The sequence below is a fragment of the Carcharodon carcharias genome, chromosome 4 (assembly GCF_017639515.1).
Source record: "Carcharodon carcharias isolate sCarCar2 chromosome 4, sCarCar2.pri, whole genome shotgun sequence".
Classification (NCBI taxonomy): Eukaryota; Metazoa; Chordata; class Chondrichthyes; order Lamniformes; family Lamnidae; genus Carcharodon; species Carcharodon carcharias.
In genome coordinates, this window is record NC_054470.1 from 86,149,231 (window position 1) to 86,172,213 (window position 22,983).

Below are 22,983 nucleotides of genomic sequence, written 5' to 3' on the forward strand. Positions count from 1 at the left end.
CAGTACCAGAACCACTCCTTTTCTTGATCCTTATTAATGACTTAAACCTAGCAGATTTTCAAAATTTGCAGATAACACAAAACTTGGAAGTATAATGAACTGTGAAGAGGATAGTGATAGACTACAATGGGGCATAGACAAGTTAGTTGAATAGATGAACACATGGTAAATGCAATGTAACACAGGCTAGTGCAAATTGATTTATTTTTATAAAAGAACAAGGAGAAGCAATAGAAAATTACAATTCAAAAGGGGGTGCAGGAACAGAGAGACTTGGGGGTATACATGTACAAGGCAGATAGTTATATATAGTGAGAAACTTTTCCCATTAGTTGAAGGACTGAGAACCTGAGGGCACAGATTTAAAGTAATTGGCAAAAGAAGCAATGACGACATGAGGAAACACCTTTTCACACAGCGAATGGTTAGGATCTGGAATGCACTGCCTGAGAGTGTGGTGAGGTAATTTCAATCAAGGGATTCACAAGGGAATTGGATCATTATCTGAAAAGGAAAAATGTGCAAGGCTATGGAGAAATGACAGGGTTATAGCAGTAGGTGAATTGCTCCTGCAGAAAGCCAGCACAGGTACAATGGACTGAATGGCCTCCTTCTGTGGTGTAATCTTTCTATGATTTTAGGAGGATACTAAATCATTGAAGATGGAAAGGTGGGTTGAGAAAGTGGTTAAAAAAGCGTACAGGGCCCTGAACTTTATAAATGGAGGCACAGGGTACAAAAGCAAGGAAGTTATGATGAACTCTAATAAAACACTTGTTCAGTTTCAACTGAAGTATTGTGTTCAATTCTGGATATCGCATTTCAGGAAGGATGTGAAGTCTTTAGAAAGAGTGCAGAAAATATTTACGAGATTGCTTTCGGGGATGAGGGACTTCAGTTATGTGGATAGATTGGAGAAGCTGGGGTTTTCTCCTTAGAGAAGAGGTTAAGAGGAGATATGATTGAAGATTCTAAATCATGAGGAGTCCTAGATAGAGAGAAATTGTTCTGATTTGCAGAAGGGTCGAGAATCAAAGTTCTCAAATTTAACATGATTTGCATAAGGACCAACAGTGACATGAACAAAAACATTTTTACACAGTGAGTGTTACCATCTGGAGTACACCACCTGAAAGGGTGGAGGCAGATTCAATCATGACTTTCAAAGGCGAATTGGATTAGCACCTGAAAGGAAAAAAGTTACAAGGCTACAGGGAAAGGGGAGGGGAGTGGGACCAGTTAAATTGCTCTTGCAGAGAGTTAGAATGGTGTCAAAGGGCCAAATGGCTTCCTTCTGTGCCATAACCATTCTATGATTCTATGTCAAGCACCTTTCTTTCTTATTTTTCTCTTATTTCTTTCACTAGGGGAAGGAGCAAGGCACATTAGGCAAGGACATAGAATGAAAAACAGGAGTAAACAGATGAATGGATAGTGGCCAATTAAAAACCAATTGCGACAACAGTGAGGGATGGAAGGAAAAAGGAAAACAAAAGTAAGCAGCGGGATCACAGACATAGAGAAATCAAAAATTCAAAAAGACAGCAGGAGACTGGCGAGAGAAAGAAAGACTGATAATGGATAGACCACAGGAGAACAAAGAGAGAAATGAAAGCACCAGTCAGCCATATGATTTAACCTACTGTGGAATGCAAAATTATACATTAAAAGATGAGAAAACTACAGTTCCCACAACCTGTGACACATCACAGCACATGTTCAACAATAAAGCAAAAATATTAGTGCTCCAAAGAATACAATTCCATATGTTCAATGCGAGCGTCTGCATATTAACTCTTAAAATTCATGAGATCCCCAAATTATTAAGGTATTCAGCCACTTCCAGTCAAGGACATAGGGTGCTCAGTTTACTGTCAGGGTTGCCAAGTGAGTGATTGTCAGTTTTTGTGCTTATATCGAGCTGCGTAAATTTTTATGCTTATATTGGGCTGAGTAAATCGGGTTTAAGTTCTCTGGAGTTTAGAAGAATTAGATGTGGTCCCATTGAAATATTCAAGATTATGAAGAGGATTGCCAGGATAGATACTAAGATATTGTTTCTCCTGGCTGGGGAACATGGAACAAGTGGGCACAATTTCAGGATAAGAGGCTGATTATACTGGACTTGAAACATTTACTCTATTTCTCTCACAGATGCTGCCTGATCTGTTGCGTCTTTACAGCACTTTCTGTTTTTATTTCAAATCTCCAGGTGTTGTCAGTATTTTGCTTTAATTTTGTGAATCTTTGGAATTCTCTACCCCTGAGGGTTGTGGATGTGCCATCATTAAATATATTTAAGACAGAGATAGACAGATATTGGTCTGTCAGAGACTCAGGAGTTATGGGGAGTAGACGGGGAAGTGGAGTTGAACCTCAACATCAGCCATGATCTTATTGAATGGTAATGGAGACCCAGAGGGTAGCGTTCAAGGAACTCGGCCCTTGCAATTGTCGAACAGTTATGAGGTTCATGTAAGCTGCATGGACGAGAGCAGGGACTGCAGGGAGGATGAGTGAACTGACCACAGCACCATAGTACAGGGAACCATTGAAGTGGGGGGAGGAAATAGGAATATATTAGTGGTAGGGGACAGTATAATTAGGGGGATAGATACTGTTCTCTGTTGCCGTGAGTGTGAGTCCAAAAGGCTGTGTTGCCTGGCCAGTGCCAGTGTTAAGGACATCTCTTCAGGGCTGGAGAGGAACTTGGAGTGGGGGAGAGGGGTCCAGTTGTCCATGCTGGTACCAACAACATTGATAGGACTAGAAAGGAGGTTCTGCTGAAAGAATTTAAACAGTTAGGAGCTAAATTAAAAAGCAGAATCTCCAAGGTAATGATCTCGGAATTACTACCTGTGCCATGGGCAAACTGGCATAGGGTAAATAAAGTCAAAGAGTTAAATGCATGGCTCAAAGATTGGCGTGGGAGGAATGGGTTTCAGTTCATGGTACACTAGCACCAGTACTGGGGTAAAAGGGAGCTGTTCCAGTGGGACAAAGCTTCCCTTGAACCGTCCTGGGACCAGTGTCCTGGCGAATCAATTAACTAGGGCTGTAGAGAGGGCTTTAATCCAAATAGAGGGGGGAAGGGTTCTGGAGAGGGGATACATAGGCTTACAGAGCAAAAGGATTTGGCAGCATTGCAGGGCAGATATTTAGGTAATGATACCAAGTGTGATAGGAAGGGACAGAGTGTACAGACATAAAAAAAGCAGCAAATAGGGGAAAAATGGTAAAATTAATGGCTCTTTACTTAAATGTACGTAGTATTTGGAACAAAATAAATGAGGTTAATGGGTATGACCTTATAGCTATAACAGAGACATGGTTACAGGGAGCTCAAAACTGGGAACTAAGTTTCAGGGGTATGTGACTTTTCGAAAGGACAGGTAGAAAGGAAAGGGTAGTGGGGTAGCTTTGTTAGTATGAGATGGAATAAGTACGATAGCAAGAAATGATCTTGGATCAGAAGATGTAAAATCCATATAAGTGGAGGTAAGAAATAACAATGGGAAGAAGACACTGGTGGGAATAGTCCATAGGCCCCCTAACAGTAGCTATACTGTAGGACAGAGAATAAATTAGGAGATAATGAGGGCATGTTAAAAAGTCAGTACATTAATCATGGGTGACTTTAATCTTCATGTAGATTGGGAAAATCAAATTGGCAGAGGTAGCCATGAGCAAGAATTCATATTCATATTTGAGACAGTTTCCTAGAACAATATGTTGTGGATCCAACCAGGGATCAGGGATCTGGTATTGTCTTTCGAGTACAAACACGTTTCCATCTGTTCCTATTCAGATGAAGTTACATTGTTTCACAGTTTGCCATTGTGAGATTTGAACTCTTTATATTGTTTCATAGTTTGCCATTGTGAGATTTGAACTCTTGATACTCTTTCGAGTACAAACCTGTTTCCATCTGTTTCAGATGAAGTCACATTGTTCCATAGTTTGCCATTGTGAGATTTGAACTCTTGATACTCTTTTGAGTAAACCTGTTTCCATCTGTTTCAGATGAAGTTACATTGTTTCATAGTTTGCCATTGTGAGATTTGAACTCTTGATCTTGGGGTTACAAACCCAGTACCATAACCACTTGGCTATTTAGGCCAAGCAAAATGACATTGTTTCATAATTTGCCATGGTGAGATTTGAACTCTTGATCTTGGGGTTACAAACCCAGTACCATAACCACTTGGCTATTTAGGTCAAGCTCTGGTAATGTGTAATAAGGCAGGTTAAATAAATGATCTCAGAGTAAAAGATCCCCTAGAAAACAGTGACCAGTGGCATGGTGGAATTTAGCATTCAGTTTGAGAGTGAGGAACTTGGATTGGAAACAACTGTGCTAAACTTAAATGAGGGTAATTACAAAGGAATGAGGGCAGAGTTGGCTGGAATGGACTGGGAAAGGAGTTTAGCAGAAAAGTTGATGAACAATAGCAGACATTTAAGAAAATAGTTCATGACTCACAACAAAGGTATATCCCAGTGAGGAAAAAAGATTCTAGGAAGGGGATAAACCAGCCATATTTAACCAAGGAAGTTAAGGATAGCATCAAATTGAAAGAAAAAAACAATGTGGCAAAGATTAGTGGTAAGACAGAAGATTGGGAAAGTTGTAAAAACCAAAAAAAAAGGGAGAAAATAAACTTTGAGGGTAAACCAGCAAGTAATATAAAAACGGACAGTAAGAGCTTCTTTAAATATATAAAAAGGAAGAGGGAGGACAAAGTGAACATAGTTCCCTTAGAAAATGGGGCTGGGAAAATAATAATGAGGAACCAGGAAATGGCAGAGGAGTTGAGTACATACTTTCCATCAGTCTTCATGGTAGAAGACACTAATAGCATTTCAAAAGTACTTAATAATCAAGGGGCAAAAGTGGGGGAGGAAATAACTACAATAACTATCATTGGAGAAAAAGAACTAGGGGAACTAATGGGGCTAAAGGCCAATAAGTCCCCTGGACCTAATAGGTTGCATTCTAGGATACTAAAGGAAGTAGCTACAGAGATAGTGGATGCACTGGTAGTAATTTTCCAAGAAATCTTAGATTCTGGAAAAGTCCCAGAGGATTGGAAAACAACCAATGTAACACCCTTATTCAAAAACGGAGGGAGACAAAAAACAGGTAACTATAGGCCAGTTAGCTTAACATCTGGAATTGGGAAAATGTTAGAGTTTATTATAAAGGATGTAATAGTAGAGCATTTAGAAATACATAATATAATCAAGCAGAATCAGCATAGCTTTATGAAGGGGAAATCATGCCTGACAAATTTATTAGAATTCTTTGAGGTTATAAAACAGGATAGATGAAGGGGAACCAGTAGATATATTTGGATTTCCAAAAGGCGCTCGATAAGGTTCCACACATGAGACTATCAATAAGATAAAAGCCTATGGTAACCTGTAACAAGTGGAGTGCCACAGGGATCGGTGCTGGGGCCACAGTTATTTACGATATATATTAATGACTTGGAGGAGGGAAGTGAATGTACTGTTGCCAAGATTGTGAATGACACAAATATGTGGGAAGACAAAGGGTGAGGATGATACAAAGAGTCTACAGAGGGATATAGACAGGTTAAGTTAATGGGCAAAAACTTGGCAGATAGAATATAATGTGGGAAAATGTGAGGTTATGCACTTTGGTAGGAAGAATAGAGGAGCTGAATATTATTTAAATGGAGAAAGACTGCAGAAAGCTGCGTCGTAGATGGATTTGGGGTTCCTAGTGCATGAATCACAAAAAGCTAGCATACATGTTCAGCAGGGAGGGCAGATGGAATGTTGGCCTTTATTTCAAAGGAAATGGAGTATAAAAATAGGGAAGTTTTGCTAAAATTATACAAGGCACTAGTAAATACCTAAAATACTGTGAACAGTTTTGGTCTCCTTATGTAAGGAAAGATATACTGGCATTGGAGGCAGTCCAAAGAAGGTTCACTAGGTTGATCCTGGGTATGAAGAGATTTTCTTACGAGAGGCTGAATAGTTTGGGCCTGTACTCATTGGCGTTTAGAAGAATGAGAGGCGACCTTATTGAAACATATAAGATTCTTAGGGGGCTTGACAGGGTAGATGCTGAGAGGTTTTTGCATGTGAGAGAGTCTAGGACCAGAGGACATAATCTCAGAGTAAGGGGTCACACATTTGAGACAGAGATAAGGAGGAATTTCTTCTCAGAGGGTAGTGAATCTGTGGAATTCTTTATTGCAGAGGGCTTTAGAGGCTGGGTTATTAAGTATATTCAAGGCTGAGATAGACAGATTTTTAATCAGTAAGAGGATCAAGGGTTATGGGGAAAAGGCTGGAAAGTGGAGTTGAGGATTATCAGATCAGCCGTGATCTCATTGAATGGCGGAGTGGATTCCATGGGCCAAATGGCCTACTTCTGCTCCTACATCTTATGCCCTTATGGTCTTACCCTTATTTTAAATGAGTTTTCAATTTTATTTAAGAACATAGGAAATAGGAGCAGGAGTCACATTTGGCTGGACAAGCCTGTTCCATTTGATATGATCATGGCTGATCCGATTGTGGTCTTAACTCCACTTTCCTATTTGCCCTGACAAACCTTGACTCCCTTATCTATAACAAATCTATCCAACTCGGCCTTTGAATAAATTCAATGACCTAGACTCCATTGCTTTCTTGGGAAGAAAATTTCCCTCTTAGAGAAAAAATCCTCCTTATCTCCATCTTATAAGGGAGATCTCTTAATTTTAAACTGTGTCCCCTAGTTCTAGTCTCTCCCACAAGGGGAAACATCCTCTCGGTATCTACCCTATCAAGTGCTCTAAGGATCTTAAATGTTTCAATAAGGCTACCTCTTATTGTTCTAAACGCCAATGAGTATCGGCCCGTGTGTCCAAACTTACTTTCATCATAAGATATGTCCTTTATCCCAGGAATTTGTCAAGTGAACCCGCTCTGAACTGCTTCTAATGCATTTATATCCTTTTTTCAAATAAGAAGACCAAACTGTACACATTACTCCAGATGTGGTCTCACCAAGTCCCTGTACAGCTGTAGTAAAACTTTCCTACTTTTATATTCCAATCCGCCTGCAATAAACGCTGGCATTCCATTTGCCTTTTTAATCACTTGCTGTACCTGCATACTAACTTTTTGTGATTCACGTATCAGGACACCTATCCTTAGATGAGTTCTGCAATCTCTCTCCTCTTAAATAATATACTGCTTTTATATTCTTCCTGCCAGAGTGGACAAACTCATTTTTCCACATTATACTCCATCTGCCCCAATTTTCTGTCCACTCACTTAACCTATATATATCCCTTTGTAGACTCTCTGTCTCCTCTTAACAATTTACTTTCCTACCTATCTGCCTACTGGCAAATTTAACTAACAAATTCAGTCCCCTCATCCAAGTCATTGATGTAAATTGTAAATAGTTGAGGCCCCAATTCTGATCCCTGTGGCACTCGTTACAGCTTACCAGCTTCCTGGGGCTTGGCCTAAATAGCCAAGTGGTTATGGTACTGGGTTTATAACCCCAAGATCAAGAGATCAAGAGTTCAAATCTCACAATGGCAAACTGTGAAACAATGTAACTTCATCTGAATAGGAACAGATGGAAACGTGTTTGTACTCGAAAGACTTACACATTACCAGATCCCTGATCCCTGGTTGGATCCACAACATATCGAGGCTTGGCCTAAATAGCCAAGTGGTTATGGTACTGGGTTTGTAACCCCAAGATGAAGAGTTCAAATCTCACAATGGCAAACTATGAAACTATGTAACTTCATCTGAAACAGATGGAAACGGGTTTGTACTCGAAAGAGTTACAAATGTTTAAAGCTTGGCCTAAATAGCCAAGTGGTTATGGTACTGGGCTTGTAACCCCAAGATCAAGAGTTCAAATCTCACAATGGCAAACCATGAAACAATGTAACTTCATCAGAAACAGATGGAAATGGGTTTGTACTCGAAAGAGTTACCAGCTTCCTGTTATTAGTGGAGATGATTAGGTTATCACAAATGTCATCAATATCACAGAACCCAATTTCAATTTTCAAAGTTTTGAAGTAAAATTTCAAATGAAAGCTAAGAAAATTTAAATGTTGTGCTTTCTCTAAACTCTACCTGATCTTCAAATGCTCCCACCAAAAGCTTAGTTTTCTGCTGACTATCAGCTTTGAAAAGCATTATTTTGAAATCTTTCCGTAGTTACTCAAAAGCAAGGTCAGATGAGTCTGTTTATTTCTCTGCAGCAAATGGAGGATAGTTGAGTTTATTTATATAGAATCTTTGGATATAATTTGAATGGGATATGCCAAATGTCTTACACCACTTTTACACAACTTTCTAGAAGAGAGTAATAACTTAACCAATCCTGCAACATTGCCCAGAATATATTGTATGAAGAAATGATTGTTTAATTTTATTTGATAAAGATTTGAGATGTCAATTGCAGCAGGTAGATAGGGGTATATATTTTTTTTAAAGAGAATGCAGCTGTAAGTTGGAGAGAAACAGATCAAATGACACTGAAAGAGATAGGAAGGGGCAGGAAGTAAAAGCACTAAGATCAAACAAAAGAATCCAGAAGAACCTAGGGGGACAGAGACAATCAAATGAAAAAGAGCAAAGTCAGAGGGAACTTAATGCTATAGACAGCAGCAAATGATTATAGTCAGAGGGAGCACACTCTGATGAAAAGTCTGACTTTAATTAAAGAGAAGTGGAACTGATAACAACAGTGAATGATAGAAACTGAGCCACTAGATTTCTGCTATTTTTTTCTCCTCCCAATTCATTTAGCCATACCAGCACCTGTTCCATCATCCTCAGCTCATCCACTTTGCCCCTTTCAAGTACTTTTGCATATTTAACTTACAGCAGCTGCAACTACACAAACTACATTAGTTAACCTTACACAAGTTTAATACATAAGCTTTTATATTGTTACAACAATGCACAATTGTAGAATTGTGGATGCTATCTAGCCCATATTAAAGAATGTCTTAAGGATTTATGTTGGTATAATTGGAATATCAAAAGGAATAACTGACCATTTAATCTGAAAAGTACCGCTGATCTTCATTGTATCTTCAAGCCAACCTTGAGTTAAGTATTCTAGTTTTGCCAATACAATATGGGCTAACTACCTACATAAGAGGCAACCATAATAGCATGCTAGTGTGCAGAAAAATCAAACCCAGTAAATACCCAGCTGAATAAACAGACTGAAGGAGGACAAAAGGAAGGAAATGCATTATTTATTTTAATAAAATGCAGCTCCTCTCATTAAAGCTGTCCACAATTAGTTCTTTGAATACATGCTATTCTGTGCAAGCTACTTAATTGCTCTGTAATCTTACATGTAATGAGCTAGAACTTTCTGCATGGGTGCAACTCGGAAGTTGGACCTGAAATTACATTAAATATCACCCCCATTCTGCCAATGCTAAGATAAATTAAACAGTCTGATTTGATCATAATTTGAACAGAACCAATTATTCCCCAAAGTGCTAGAGTGGAGAACTATAGAGTCAGAGTTATACAGCACAGAAACAGGCCGTTTGGCCCATCGTATCCGTGCTGGCCATCAAGCACCTATCTATTCTAATCCCATTTTCCAGCACTTGGCCGTAGCCCTGTATGCTATGGAGTTTCAAGTTCTCATCTAAATACTTCTTAAATGTTGTGAGGGTTCCTGCCTCTACCACCCCCTCAGTCAGTGTGTTCCAGATTCCAACCACCCTGTGGATGCAATTTATTTTCCTCAAATCCCCTCTAAACCTCTTGCCCCTTACCATAAATCTGTGCCCCTTACCATAAATCTATGCCCCCTGATTATTGACACCTCTGCTAAGGGGAAAAGTTTCTTCCTATCTATCCTATCTATGCCCCTCATAATTTTGTATATCTCTATCAGGTCCCCCCTCAGCCTTCTCTGCTCTAAGGAAGACGACCCTAGCCTATCCAGTCTCTCTTCATAGCTGACACACTTTAGCCCAGGCAACATCCTGGTGGATCTCCTCTGCACCCTCTCCAGTGCAATCACATCCGTCCTATAGTGTGATGACCAGAACTGCACACAGTACTCCAGTTGTGGCCTAACTAGCATTTTATACAGCTCCAACATAACCTTCCTGCACTTATATTCTATGCCTCGGCTAATAAAGGCAAGTATTCCATATACACCACCTTATCCACCTGTGCTGCTGCCTTCAGTGATCTTTGGACATGTACTCCAAGGTCCCTCTGCACCTCTGTACTTCCTAGGGTCCTACCATCCTTTGCCATGTTAGTCCTCCCAAAATGCACTCCTCAGGATTAAATTCCATTTGCCACTGCTCTCCCCATCTTACCAGCCCATCAATATCGTCCAGTAATCTAAGGCTTTCCTCCTCATTATTAACAACACCACTAATTTTCATGTCATCTGCGAACTTATTGATCATACCTAAATCACATATAAATCATTACTGTATACTACAAACATCAATGGTCCCAGCACCGATCCCTGCGGTACACCACTCATCACAGGCTTCCAATCGCAAAAACAACCTTCAATCATCACCCTCTGCCTCCTGCCACAAAGCCAATTTTGGATCCAATTTGCCAAATGTTCCTGGATCCCATGGGCATCCTTCTTGACCATCCTCCCATGCGGGACCTTGACAAAAGCCTTATTGATGTCAATGTAGTCTATATCAACTGCACTACCCTCATCCACACAACTAGTCATCTCCTCGAAAAATTCAATCTGATTTGTTAGAAGATATAAGTAGATATCTAAAAGTAGATATTTTTTCTATCATTGCGAGAGTGAGGCTGGGGAATGTAAGTTATGTACCACACAGCTCTCTTTCATGAAGATTTTTCTTTAACTCATTCAAATTGCTCAGTAGGGAGTCCATTTTTTCAATCTTTTCTCTTCTTACAGATAACTGGCTCATAGGAGATTGCTGCCAGGAAGAGAGCTTTCAGCTTTGTGAAGGGTACCACACAGGCCCTCCGGGGTGAGATCGAGGAAAGGTGGGATTTGATCCTCAGCTCTCCCACAACCCAGTCCTCTCATGCTTTCAGGAGGCAGACAAGGACAGAAGTGGTAGAGGCACTGAGTGCCATATCCATAGTTCCCAGGTCAGGGGGCAGCGTGAAACTAAAATGAATTACCTTACCAGAGCACGGAAGAAAAGACCTTGCCACACTAACAAGTTTACTGGAGGCACCACACCCAGGTATCTGCCACCTGTGACCTCCAGCCACATCTGTTTGGTGAATCGTGAGGTTGTCAATTTCCTCCTTTTTTTGCCTGAAAATTAGCTATCAACAACATACATTACAGTCACCGAGTGCTTTTAGTTTCCCTTTAAATACGCAGCCCTCAGTTGGGCTTCTGTCTATTCTTCCCACCCTTCGTATCTAATTGGATCAAAGATGCCGTCTTATTATCTGGCCCTCGCAAAATTCTCTCAGAAGACTTGCTACTCGGAGGGTTGGGTTGCAAACCAGATGCTCCATCACATAAGTCTGTAAGGTTCAGTTCAATGACTTTTTGTCAGTACTCATCTTTCCACAGGATTTTGCTGCAAGGTACTGATCAACTAGCTCCATGAGCACATTCTGAATGGATGAACTAAGATGGATTGATTGTCCTTCTTCCATAATTATCTTGGAACACTGATGAACTTTGGGAGTTTTCCCCACATGCTGGTCTTTTAATTTGGTGAAAGAGATAAATCTAGGAAGCCTCAGGAACTGAGGCCTTAGTTTTCTCAGTCAGACACATAACTTGGCCAGAAAACATTATTCAAAACATTTTGAATTCACACTCTCCTAGCATACAGTTCGGCCTATATTTTTTTGAAAGCCCAGGTTGCTGGGACCAAAGTGGTACCTCAGCCTGCATGGACAGATGGCCGGATCCTGGGCAACATTTTACCAGCTGTAACCAATTAAGAACCTGTCCCTGTGACCACTGTTCAATTGAGGGCTGCAGTCCAATAGAGATGGCTGCATGCTGCAGAGGCTGCAGGAAGAAAGAGAGGATACCTCCATGCTGTGGCGCCGTCAAAGGCTAGATAAGTTTTATTTACTGTGACGGATGTCATAGCTGCAGGGATGACCCTTGTTGTTGGGGGTGGTGGGGGCTTGGAACCTATGCTGCTGAGGCTGCAGGAAGAAAGAGAGGACACCTCCATGCTGTGGTGCCCTCAAAGGCTAGATAAGTTTTTTTAATGTGACGGGTGCCATAGCTGCAGGATGGGGGTGAGGGTGGTGGGGAACCTCTGTGGGTCAGAGATCAGCCATAAAGGAGAGCCCACGCCCAGTGGGACCCTGTTAGGAGGTGACCATGTTTTACCTGGTGGTCTCCTCAAAGAGCAGTGCCCCTCCCCAAACCAGCAAAATACTGGAGGACGGCATCAAATGGCCTTTAATTGACTAACCAATTAGTTTAATTGGCCACCCACCTGCAGTGTTGCTTAGGTTTCTACCCCGAGAATGTTTCGTGGCGGTGGGAAGATGTGGGCTCCCCTCCTGCGCCTTGCACCATCATTTTATGAGGCTTCCCTATTCCTAGCCCATCTCCAGGCGGCTGGTAAAATGCAGCCCTAACAACTTTTTTTTTTGTTAAGCTGTATTATTTTAAATATCTTTAAGCTTGTTACAGCATTAATATTTTAGTCTAATGAAATTTCAAGACGGTGGCAAGAACAATTTTCAAAAAGTATTATGGAAAGATTTCATTTGTTACCCTTCTGCCCTTTGCTTTTGGCTGCTACTGATCGCCAGATCTCAATTCTTAGTGTGGAATTTTATGCCAGCATGATTTTACGGTCCCACTGTAGTCAATGAACTTTTGAACAGCTTGCCGCATTTTATGGCCCTGGAGCCACCCCTGCCACAATGGCGCCATAAAATTCCACCCTCAGGGCAGAATTTTCTGCCTGTTGGGCGGGTGGGCCTGAGCCAATCTCCGGCAGGTGGGGAGCCGATCCCTGCCAGCGAAGCGGGCCCCGCTGCCATTTTACGTGGGTTGGTCAATTAAGGCCCGCCCAGCGTGACGTCTGGTGGGAGGCACTATGCGCTTCCTGTGCAGGCAGGGGGATTTCCCAAAAGCGAGAGTGCGCTCTTCACGCATGCGCACAAAAGAGCGCACTTCTTCCTGAGGATAAGTGCTGCCTCAGGGAAATCGCTTACACTTTGAAAAATGTTAAAAATAAAAAAAAAATTCCCTAACATGTCCCCCTCATGTGACAATGTCACATGAGAAGGGACATGTTCATAATTTACAGATTAACTTTATTAAAATGTTTAAAACCCTGCATGAAACCTCTCCTGCTGGTGGATGAGGTTTCATGTTTTTTCTATTCCCCGCCGGGTCTCCTGGCCTGCACATCAACATTAAGGTTGGACAGGCAGGACCTTTAATTGTTTAAATGATCCTGTCAATGGCCTCAATTGGCCATTGACAGGTTGGCGGGCCCGCAGCTGATTTTTCTGCGCCCTCGCCTTCCTGAAAATTTAAGTGGGGGGGGATGACGTTGGGGGTTCCGCCCAACGTCATCCTGCATCGTTTTACGCTTTGGTGAGCAGGCCCCACACCCTGCTCGCCGACGGCAAAATTCTGCCCTTAGTTTTTGAAATTGCCAGTTTTGGATCAAGTTCAAGTGTTTGTTCAGTTGTGATTTTTTTGGTTTTCTGAATATGAAATAGAAGCAACTAGTTGCAAGTGTGACACAAAAATTAGTTTTTTGCAGATGTTACATCTGAAATGTGATTTTTATATACAAGTTTAATTTTATCGTTCTTTGTAAATTATACCAATTATACTTGAAATGTTGGCCCTAATATGAGCACGGAGATAGGATCTGTGCAGAGGTGGGATGATAGCAGGCAACAAATCCATCAGATTGTTGGCCAAGTGGGAATGTTCAATTTCACCAGGGATACTTCATTTTAATTTTATGTTTATTTTTGCATCTCCAATGCGTGTGAGCAGGCATGTTGCAGACCTGTGTGACTCACAACTTATATATTGTGCGTTTATGTAATGAAACGTCCTAAGGCACTTCTCAGGCACATTATGAAACAATATATGGCACCGAGCCACATAAGTTGAGATCACCAAAAACCTGGTCAAAGAGGTAGGTTTAAGAAATGTCTTAAAGGAGCTGAGTGAGGTAGAAAGGCGAGAGGTGCAGGGAGGGTGTTCCAGAGTTTGGCGCCTAGGCAGGTGAAGGCATGGCTTCCAATGGTGGAATCATTAAAATTGATGCAATCTGGAGGAGTTGAGAGCATTGTGTGAAATGAAATGAAAAAAAGTAGCAATGGAATCAGGGAAGGTAAAACCTGTGTCCTGATTTAATGAGGGATTCCTAAGAAAAACTACTGCATTTAGTAAGGACTAGGAAGGAGGGGCTCCTCCCTAGCAAAGGGCCATAATGGAGAAGGCATGGATAGAGATAGATCGAGAGATGAACAGCAGGAGTATTATCATGAAATTGTAGGTTGAATGTAGGAAGTGACCTAGCCAATTTAGGAAAAGTGAGAAAAGTTGCAAATTTAACTAGATCCTATAGTGCACACCCACTTTCTTGTCATCATAATCCATTCACAGCCCACCTCACACTGGCTGGCTGTACTTAAAGTTGATAACTCACCAGAACCAGATGAGATGTATCCAAGGATGCTGAGGGAAGTAAGGGTGGAAATTCAGAGGCCATAATTTTTCAGTCCTCCTTAGATACAGGGTGGTGCCAGAGAATTGAAAAATTGCAAATCTTACAGCCTTGTTCAAAAAAGCATGTAAAGAAAAGCCATGCAGCAACAGGGAACACCACCGCTTGGAAGTTCCCCTCCAAGCCACTCACCATCCTGACTTGGAAATATATCACTGTTCCTTCACTGTTGCTTGGTCAGAATCTTGGAACTCCCTCATGAACAGCACTGTAGATGTACATAAGCCACATGGACTGCAGTGATTCAAGAAGTCAGCTCATCACCACCTTCTCAAGGACAATTAAGGAAAGGCAAAGGCAATAAATGCTGGCCTAGCCAGTGATGCCCACAACCCATAAATTGATAAAAGAAATGCACCACGGGCAGACCTTAGGAGCCATGTGGGGATGAAAAAAAATAAGCTTCTAACAATCTAATAAACTTCTCACTGATACACACTTAATAGTGAAATAATTTCCATTCATGAAACCCATTAAAAGCTTTTAAATCTGTTCAAGTAGTTAATCTGTTATAAAAACAAACACATTTCTATTCAGTTCTCACAACCAAGGCAGATAATCTTTTAATGGCCTTTTTAAACTGTTGATCAAACTGTAAACTCATACCTCCCTAATAAGCTAATTGTAACTTTAAAAGGCAGCCAAGCATTTGTGATGACATAATCAGAGTCTTTGGGAAATGTCAATAAAGAGCTTTATTGGTAGTGGAACAGGTGGCCATGTTTTTTTCTAAACTACATCAGATGCAGTGAAAGCAGTGCAGTTCTTTTTTTTAATTCTCTGACAGCTTAAGCATGCCTTTTTTCAGATCTAAAGAGCAGGTCATTTAAAAAAAATTCAGATTAAGGCACTTAAACAGATCTTATCCACCTTTCAGGAGCACTTATGTCTACTCCGTAATTTTTTGACTCCCACCCTGCAGGTTCAGGGCCTTGGAACAGCTAAAATGGGATCTATATAAATTCAGCATTCAGTTCAAATGGACCTGATTAGGTTGTGTTTCTGACCTGGTTGTGTTTCTCACATGTGTGAATCATGTCACACCCCTTCCCCCACTGATAAAAATGGAATCTGATGGAAATGGGAGTGGGATTTCCACATCCAGGTTCTGCCTGCCACTTCTAAAGGTCTGTGTAATCTTCCCGATTCTACAAAAATCTGGCCCTATGACTCTATGAGGCTACTGTATCTGCAACTACCAGACATGACAAGCTCAACCTTCATAAGCAATGGCATTCTGAGTTAAAATAGACCATTTATCTGGAGATCCTGTTAGGTGGTTACTGCCTCCGACAAACTCAACTTCCCTGTTGTTCACTCCAGAGCTCCCTCTACAGCATGCCTTTACTGGTTGTGGGTGCTGATTGTATTTCCCATTTGAAGTCTGATCAAAAACTGCCATGATGCTACTCACCAGTGGTGTGAGCATCTCCAAACTGTAAAAATAAGTTTCTCCCAACTAGTAGTCTTACCAAACCATTTCCCAGAGGAATATGAGTAGGCAACTGTGAGCATTGAGCCTTTATTTAGAACAGGACTCTTGATCTTTGACCATCCCCATGAAATTCCTCTCAACTTCACCTCCGCTTCACTGCCGAGTTTCCTGAAACCCAGGAACTCTATGCAGCAGGTGTTACTTTCAAATCACTGCCAACTCACATGCAAGGAGCCCCAGTTAAATATAATTGTGGACCCATTTCTCCAGAGAAGTTATTTGGAAGTTCTGAAAGGATTAGGCTTAGGGTTCACAAATTTGATGATTTAACACCTCACCAACCCTCTTCCCCCCTATGTGAGGAGATTATAATTTATCCCATTAACTCTGTTTCTCTCTCCACAGATTCTCCTTGACCTGCTAAGAATTTCCAGCATTTCTCCTTAGTGGTTGTTGTGTTATGTGCCTGCGTACTAATGTAATGTAAAGGTCCTCGGCAGAGCAAAAGTTAATGTGGGACTGAAGAATAGCACTGCCCACAGTATGACGTATACAGTCACATGCTAACAGACTCTGAGAGAACAGTCTAGAAGCAACTCTCTGTAACCAGCCCTCATGGAGACAACAGCTCCATGCATGACCATACTTTGCATCTGTAAATAGTTAAAGGTTAACAATAAAGGGTTCACGTTTAAACATACAACTCTGCAGGATCTCATAATTGAGCCAGCACAGGTAACACCATAGTACAACAGTAATATTGCTAATTCTGCATTAAGCAATATGTTTAGCATCTGGTCAAATCTTGAAAGTCAGCACCATTTTCATAACATATTACTTATATTATCTCTGTCCTTTCAGTGTGCGTGTTAAGGATGAGCTCAAATCCCCATTTTCATGCACATTCACACTTTTCCATGCCCTGATACTTGGTGTCATATATATCTCACTGCAGAATTACAGCTATGTTGCACACAAAATATTATTCAGAAAAATAGTGTCATGTATTAAGTAACATTGACCTACAGGATCTAAAAGGCACAGGGCCATTTTTTTCCACATTAACCCTTAAACCAATATCAGTGAAATAGATTATCTGGTCATTACCTTATTGCTGTTTGTGTAGACAATTTGCTCCACACGATTGTATCCTGCATATCAACACTTGAAAAAGTGCTTCATTGGCTATAGAATGCTTTGGGACATCCTGAGGTTGTGAAAGGCACCATATAAATACAAGTTCTTGCCTTCCTTTTCCATCATATAGCTTTTCTTATTTGCTTTTGTGTATTTTTGGCTTTTTTTAAAAACATGTTTCTTTCCACTTCAACTCTGTTAAACTCTATTTCTCAGGTAATTTTCTCCTCGTCATTTCAATGTTTTTCTTTCAGTCGTTAGAAGGTTTTGAAATTTGAGTGAAGGAAATTAACTTCTGTTGATTTTTCTGTGAATGCCGTGGGAAGGAGCTGGTGCTCTGTTCAGCAGCATTTCCTGTTGATACAGCCAAAGTGGGGAATTTGGTGGGAGAATTGCAGGTGCATGAGTCTGCTTCCTGTGATTCTGTGGCACACTATTTCACCTCACTATTTTGGATTTTTAGAAACTTCATTCAATTCTCTAAACAGCATACGTGCTATTAATTCAAAGGACTGATTGACAAAGAACCCTTGTTTGTAAAAATCACAAAACAAAACATCATCAGTGATTGCATGTGTTTCAATTAGAACAGCCGAAGGCCCTCCAAAATAACTGAGCTTTGGAAGGAGATTTTATTTCAAATGAAGTGGTAGATTTCCAAAACAGGGAAACCTCTAATGGCAATCAATTCTTTTAAAACTGGCAGGAGCTTATGATGGTATTATGTTCAGTGATCCTTTGGTTATCTCTTGCTACCAGCTAAGAGGGAACAATTCTTAAGAGTTATTTGTATGGTGTGAGGGTAGCAAGTAACATTTCTCAACCTAAACACTCTGTGAATACTTCATTCTGTGTACAAGTAATAAGAATTACTCTGTTTCAAAGCTTTATAAGTTGTATTAACAATAATTTTAAGGTTCCAGAATAGATAAGATCTGCATCAGGGTGGAATAATTAATAAATTAGATATTAGAGCTGCAAATTTTCCAGACATGCAGGATTTAAAATGAAAGAAAATATGCCTATTACATATGGTTGCACTTATTTAGAACATAATCAAATCCCAGCAGGGGATTAGAAATCGAGAAGAAAATTATTGGAACAATTGGGAATTTAAAACATTCTCAAATCGTGCAGATATTTGGCATGACATTCGAACTTTAAGCTCAAAGTTTGAATTGCCAATATTTGGCAGATTTGCATTATAGAATCATAGGGCTGAATTTTTCCAACCCCAGTGTGATGGCATTGGAAGCGGGGGGAGAGATTGGGTCAGCAAAATAGCAGGGAAATTAGAATGGAATATCAGAATGGAACTCCAATGTATTCCTGATATTTGCCAATTTTTACGGTGTTGGTCAGGCAGCAGTGTCAAGAGCACATGTAGAGGTGAGAGGCAGGAAATTAAACCTGTTATGAAGCTACTTGAATGCTATTTTGAGGAGGTTTTTAAATTTTACTGGGGTACACAGGTTCCATGCAGCTTCATTGAGTTGGCAGCTATAAGGAGGCGAGGGCTCAGCAAGAGGTGGGCAGTAGCTGGAGGTGGAAGCCATTGATATCAGCAGTGAGGGTAAGATTACGCCGGGAGGTTAAGAGGCATTAAAGCGTGTGCAGGAGAAGCTGGAGGCACTGCCAAGTGAACACATATCAGAAGCACATTATATAAAGATCTTTCTGCGCAACTGTCCCAGAAAAGTTAGAGGATTGAGAGCTTTTGAGGCCTGAGCGCATCAGTTAGAAATGAAGCTTATGCATTCAGACTTTGAATCCTCCAGTGAGGAGTGAACAAGAGTAAGAGACAGATGCTGGCACAAGGAGCAGGGTTGCAACACCCAGAGGAGCAGTAGGCTCACGAGGATGATAGGGGATGAGGAAGAGGCAAATGGAGACAGATTAGAGGTTCATTGTCACTAAATGCATGACCCTGCCAAAAGGTTTCACCGGCAAAGACTCTGCTACCTGGAGGTGTCAGAATATCAATGCCTATGATGGCTGCAGCTGTCCACACAGGTGGTGTCAGAACTGTGCACAGTGCTGGAGGAGGATTTCAGGTCTCTGGCTTGTGGTGACAATTCATTGCTTGTGGCAGTGAAGGGCCTGTGGAGCACAATGTTTATGCCTCAGGATTATTCCAGGAAGCTGGCCAAGGACACCTTTTACTAGAAGGTGGACCAATACTTATGCTTTTGCACATGCCAGGCTTGGAGGGAAGTTGGATTTGGGGCTATGCTAGACACCCCAGGTGCAAGGGGTTATTGACTGCATGCATGTGGCCATCAATGCTCCCGCAGAACAGCCTGGAGCCTTGGTCAATAAGAAGGATTTCCACTTGCTGAATATATAGTGACCACCACAAAAGGTGTGTGCAAGGTTCCTGGGACGTTGCCACAACTCTTACGGCCTGAGGCAGCCCACGGTATCTCAGCTTTTCAGGCCACCCAAATGCCTTCATGGATTAATATTGGGTGACCAGGGCTACGCTCTGAAGACATGGCTCCTTATACAAGCAGATAACATTGTGCGGAGCCCCCACCATAGAGACAGAGGACACCTATAATTACTGCCATGTGTCTACAAAGGTAACCATTGAACAGGCCAGAGGCCTGTTGAAAATGAGGTTCCACTGCCTGAGCAGGTCTGGGGAAGCCTCGCAGTATGCACCATCAAAAATCTCACATATTGTGGTATGCTGTGCTTTGCACAACTTGGCACTCCAGAGGGGGATAGTCTTGGAGAATGAGGATCTCCTTGAGCAGGCACCCTCCTACTTTTCTTCATACATTTTGGAGGACAGTGTGAATTCAACACATGGCATATGCTGGCACTTTTCTGGCATTGTGATCGAGATTTTAATAAAGTTGGCATCTCTTTATGGACAATATCATCCTTGCTGTGTGATGCCAAATGCCATTTCCAGCAATTAAGTTAAAATTTATTTAAAAGGCATAAAAATTGAAAGAAGCATAGTAAAGAGTTTCTTCTCCACACCATCCCCATCCCCAGCTTCCGTTCATGTTAGATGGAGGTCGGACATTTGAGTTTTGTTTTCAATATGATATCTGAGCTAAAGGTTGATTGTTTTATGGGCGCATACCAGCAATGTCTCCCAGATACAATTTGGAAAACTGTACCCAGCTGTAGCAAAACTGGAAGATTTTAAAATGTGTCATTCTTAATCAGATTATATGAGAAGGGAACTCTGCACAGTGGCTTGAAATCACAGCAGCTTTGCCAGGGACTGTATGACAAACAATAAACCTTCAGCAGATGGCGCAGAACTAATTAACCATCTGCTTGTTTAACCCTTTTGAATCTGTAATAGACTTTGAAAATGGTCTATTCTATTTGTTAATTTCTTCACTCCTCAGTTTTTAACTAGCCCCATTGTATAACAGTGTGAAGAGTAAATTTCCCTTTTTAACAAAAAAGAGGATAATGTTTGTTTAGATCACAATTAGCAGCCCACTGAGGGCAAGCAGTTTTAAAATGATGTTGTTAGTCGATCATAAATGTTGTAAGAAACAAGCTATCTCTTGGTTTTTTTGAGTATTATGAAATTTTACTTCCCTTGTTCTAAGTTATATGCATGGTTAGCAGGATTTTCAGGTTGTTGGCAAGTTGTGGCATGAGGACATTGCTCACGTTGAAATCAAATAATGCCACACCATTGCAAAAATGGTGTGTGAAAAGTAAATACGGCGGAAATAACAGAGTTCATTTTGGTGCTTTTTTCCCTCCCAATGGTGGCTGGGGAATTTTTTGGCAGACTGTTCTTGGAATAGTGTAGAATTGTCTGATCCAAAGACTACTGCCAAACTGACAGCTATAGCAGTTCCCCACTAGACCAAGTGCTACATCTGCTGCAATACCAATTTTCTAAAGCAATTTAAATTTCCCCCTCAAATTTCTCTCCACTGCTGAAAGTATGCTTCCTGGAGTGTTACTCTACTGAAGCCAGTAGTTCTTTGTTTATGAGCCCAGGAAGTGTTGGCAGGTTACTTCGCCTGTGAAGGGCATCATAGTGAACTCCCATTCTGTTTTCACCAGACACCACACAACTCATTTTCAGGCAGTGAGTCGCTGAACAGTTTCCAGAAGAGGGAACCAAGGTTTCTTTAATTTGCATAGAGGCGCTGAGGCCAATTTTAGAACTTCTACCATCACTCTGATGGAGATCAGCTAATTCAACACAACTTCTGGTCCTTGTGCACTGATCTCTCATCAAACAGTGCATTTACATGCTGATCCAGCAGGAACACTGCGTGATTTAAATACGTAAAGTCCTGAGACACTATAATCGCAGTCAGAATTTGTTGCAGAGGTGATAGCACCACCCTATGGATGAAAATTTGGGGCAAACCTGCCTGCACAGGGCCAGGAAGCCCCGAATTGACTTTATGGCCAGTTGGCTGTTAAGTGGCTCAGGCTGTAGCTTCTGTCCCCATCAGGGAGGAAATCCGGTCTCTGAGGGCAGCACTAACAGCAGTGGCCACTGCTGGGAATGCAGCCAGTCTCCTGAGGAACATCACTGGATGTGGGATCCCAAGGTAGGGTAGTTAAGCCTCGGTAAGGGGGTGGGAGGCCACTATCATTCATCTGGGTTGGGGGAACAAGCAGAGGTAGCCATCACCATTGAGCACCTCCCATTAATTGGCCACTTAATGGTTTTGGTTGACCAAGACTAAGAGGGCTGTCTGACACCTACCCTGTAGCTAGTAAAATTCCAGCCGATGCAGGTAAGCGACCATGGGGGGCAGCGGTTTGGGGATGGTTGTAAAATTCTGGTCAGTGTTGTGTTACGACAAGATGAGAAGGGTTGAACTGGTTCCCCTCTATTCAGCCTACTCAGTTAGTCACTTCAAAGGTTTAAGTTTCTTTTATAAATCAAGATATATTGAACTATTTAAGTGTGAGCAATAAGGAACCAATTAAACAAGGTTTCTTGAGTTAAAGAAAGAGCAAATTTATTTACCACAAAACCCAACAAAAAATAATAAAAATGTGACCACACACACACACACACACACAGGTAGAAGAATTAAGAGAAGTTAGAGTCTAATAGAGGAAGTTAAAAGAATATACAGTTAAGTGTCCTTTGATTGTCCTTGAGGCATAGATCTTTAAACATTGCGGCTGATTTGGATTAGCTGGTTTTGTGGATGTGGTCAGATGTAGAAGATGTTTCAATTATTACAGGATCTCGGTTCAACTGGTAGATCTCTCGTAATGTTGGTTTCCAAATGAAGTAATACATTTGTTCCAAAAAAGAAGGGGAGAGAGCCCAGCTTTCAGCCTATTTCCTCTGCTGAAAACTTTCTTGTAATCTCACTGCAGTGGCAGCAGCCTGGCCTGTTATACTTCACCCATTGTGTATTTCCAAGTGATTTTGGGTGGGTCTGTCTGTGGCAGCCATTGTTTTAATATCTGGCACTTTGCATTTTGATATCACTTCCTTAATGATGCGTTTCAATGGTTCTGAATGATAGGAAATGTCCCTCTCTTCACACTCCCTTAAGGGTGACTCGTTTGCTTTTTCTCCTTCACCTTGGATATTGGCCTTGCATTTTTAAGTAGTTTGTTCTGTCTCATTTCAAAATGTAAAATTTCCAGTCAGTGAAAGTTTAAATCATATTTTCAAAACTGTAATTGTTGCCTATTATAACCTCATTC

General features: G+C 41.2%; 1 long non-coding RNA gene across 3 annotated transcripts in view; it reads left to right on the forward strand.

Annotated features, from left to right (window-relative positions):
- LOC121276700 overlaps window positions 1–22,983 on the forward strand; it is a 32,706-nt gene that overhangs the window by 3,883 nt on the left and 5,840 nt on the right. Inside the window, exons 2-3 of one of the 3 annotated variants that reach the window (XR_005942737.1) lie at window positions 1,368–1,495; window positions 10,937–11,028. The exons of 1 other annotated variant lie outside the window; for it this stretch is intronic. This is a non-coding gene — a long non-coding RNA (uncharacterized LOC121276700). The remainder of the gene's footprint in view (window positions 1–1,367; window positions 1,496–10,936; window positions 11,029–22,983) is intronic. One more of the 3 variants, XR_005942735.1, reaches the window with a different exon arrangement.